Source organism: Rhipicephalus microplus, chromosome 10, assembly GCF_043290135.1.
Source record: "Rhipicephalus microplus isolate Deutch F79 chromosome 10, USDA_Rmic, whole genome shotgun sequence".
Taxonomy (NCBI): Eukaryota; Metazoa; Arthropoda; class Arachnida; order Ixodida; family Ixodidae; genus Rhipicephalus; species Rhipicephalus microplus.
This window is the reverse complement of record NC_134709.1, coordinates 38,463,000-38,465,999: the sequence shown is the minus strand read 5'-3', so window position 1 is coordinate 38,465,999 and position 3,000 is coordinate 38,463,000. Positions and strand designations below refer to the sequence as shown.

Sequence of the window (3,000 nt, the reverse complement as noted above, 5' to 3'; positions counted from 1 at the left end):
AAAGCAACGCCAAAGTGCGTGAAGTGACTAGCAAATAACGAAGCATGTTATACAGATGTGCGTGTAGCAAATCAAGATTGTATTAAACAAACACGTGTTAAGAGGTAGAAAAAACACATAAGTATAGAATAAGCACACAGCACATCTCGAACTTATGCGACGATGAATTTCTTCCACAAATTGTGGGGAACGTAGTGCGCCGTCAAGACCATTTCAGAGCTCGACTGGGGATGCAGAAAATTAGGATTTAGATCTGTTTTAACGTCAATGGTACGGGGCAAGATTAAGGAAGTGAAAGCTTCGAGCAGCACGAGAAGAGCGCTTTTTCTCAAACGAAACTTGTGGCACAATAATGGATGACCCATGTACGAAGAGTGATAAGGCGTTGAGAGGTTCGTCAATGCGTCAGTGCGTAAAGCGATAAGTTATGCAATAGTTTTCCGAGTAAATGTGGGTGCGACGAAGGATAAAAGTGACGGTTGGACCTTATCGCTCGGCTTTGCAAAGATGCCAACTTGGCGACGTCACAAGATAAGTAGGGGAACCACAGTACTGACGCGTACTCCAAGAATTCTCTGATTTCGGTTTTGTATGCGTTTAGTGTTCAATACTTTGTGGCTTCTTTAGCGAATTGTTTGCGATGGATCTTCGAGTGAATGCGGTCTGTGCATTTCTGCCACTTCAGGTCAAAAGTAATTTCAAGATATAAACTCGTTCACGTGTGCAAAGATAGTTCTTTTGTAACGATCATGGAAGCGCAAAGCCTTAACTTTATTGGAAAAGGTCACCGAGGTGGTCTTCGTGAGATTAGTAAATAGTTGTCGGTCATGTACGAGCGGAGTTAAGGATTTTATAGCTTTATGTTGTTGTATTTCTCTTATCTCGTCCTAACGTCCGCGCTGAAAGTTAATCAGCGTGGGATGGCATGAATGGGAAAAGAGTTGCGTCACGCGCACTTCATGGCTTTGAGAACTTTATTCTCTCTCTCTCTCTCTCTCTCTCTCTCTCTCTCTTTTTTTCTTCAAACTTACGGATTACTTTCAATGAAGTCGCGAGGGAGCGCGCAGGCACGTCGCGCCCTCCTGCGGCGTCCACTGTAACTATGCCGCTCACGATGCTCAAATCAGTCAATGGCTTGCATCTGGGCTTATTTGTGATCTTGCATGTTGAATGGTTGCAGCTAAATTTAAACGTACGCTCGAAGAAAACAAACACTAGGACAGTGCTGACACTAACAACTGGCGTTTATTGAAACCTTCCAAAGAATATGTAAACCATTTTCACAAATAAGGCTGACATTTTTCGGCCGCAACGCCGTCTAGCGTTTGCGATGTTGTGCCACCGTGTCGGTGTGGGGGGGTCCGCGGTGGTGTAATGCAGCGTATGCGCTCAGTACACAGAGCATTGCTGCTCTTCGTGGTACGTGGTCAAAACACAGCAACGCTTCGCGAGTGTAAAGGCGCTATAGTATAAGTAATCGCTAAGCTGTCTGCTTCGAAATGGCAGAAACAGCGGCCTTAACCCACGAGACGTTCCAGCAGCGGTGCAGACGATATGCAGGAGGTGAGTATATTTTCAGTGCACCTTAAGCTGCGTGTGTAATTGGGGAATCGGTTATTATGTTTTGTTATGAATTATTTTGAGGGGTTCTGGGATTGTGCACTAGCGTTACACTTTCGGTCAACTCTCAAAGTAATGGGCGAAACGTAAATGGAGACAAGTGAATGTGTATGCCATTATCCAGCTGCACTTTAAGTGCGCGCATTACTGTTTAAAATGGCTATCGGGTCTCTCTGCTGGGACTCGAAGGTTAACGTAACTGTACAATCACTAGCAGATCATCTGGTTCGGGTCAGAACGTCGCACTATGGTTTATGGAACGAAGGAAGCACAAACACCGATGCGTGTGTTGATTCGTGTCGTCGTCGTCAAAAGCATGTCTGATTGTGGCGCATGCATAACAAACGGATGTACGACGGATAAATTTGCGCTATAATAATAAAAGCTATCGCCATGGAAAATAAAGGCACCGAATGTATCAGCGCCCGATCAGTTGTGCTGTCTCTGACAGATATTGACAACCTTTTTAACGAGTTTCCATCCCTTTCTAATCTTTCTAATCAGGTTTAGTCTATAGATGTATATATAGTCTTAATCCATATGTTTTTATCTGTTCATTGCTGTACCTATATCATTCGGCGGGAAGTCTTAATAAACGCTAGTCCATAGTGTCAGCACTGTCCTTGAGTCTTTCTTATGCGTACCATTTGACATGCAGTCATTGGCCACGGATTTTGGGTAAATGGCGCAAACATTTTGGGTTGATTGCATCGTTTTTCGCGCCGCCGTGGTGGTCTATTGCTGATGGCACCCGAAGGCTAACCGGAACAAAGGTCACGCGATCGAAATCCGGCTGCGGCGGCTGCATTTTCGATGGGGGTGAAGATCTTGAGGCTCGTGTACTTAGGCTCAGGTGCACGTTAAAGAGCCCCAGCTCTCAAGTGCGTCTAAATAACTTCCATCCCCACTTTAGTTTCACGAGTGTGAATAAAACCACGAGCTTTTTCTTGGCATGATATGACTGTCTCGTTTACTGCGGAAGTGGTGTTGCCGTCTCGCAGGTAACAGTGGCGACGAGAATAGTCACCGTTGCGCGTAAGGTGCCGGGCGTGAGCCACGAGACCGAAACGAAGACACCCATCGGGCCTCCCGCAGCAATGGCACTCAAGCTTCCGGATTTTCCAGAGGAGACAGATCAGTGGCAAAGGTATCTCGTTAAGATTGACGCCTATTTCGAAGCGACTGAGGTGACTGAGGACGCGACTGAGGGCCATGTTGGTGGCAGCGTTAGGATCGAGGAACGTTGAAATCCTTTGCGGCAGAATCGCACCGCGAAAAACCATGCTCGCTGAGCTATCAAGAAGTTGTTCGAACGTTTAACTAGCACTACGATCTGTCCTCTAACGAGATATCAGAAAGTTTCAAGTTCTTTTACAGAAA

At 45.8% G+C, this 3,000-nt stretch overlaps 1 protein-coding gene across 1 annotated transcript in view; it reads right to left on the bottom strand.

Moving 5' to 3' along the window:
* The window catches only part of LOC119186649 (enteropeptidase), a 61,793-nt gene that overhangs the window by 36,549 nt on the left and 22,244 nt on the right, over nucleotides 1-3,000 (bottom strand). The window lies entirely within an intron of this gene.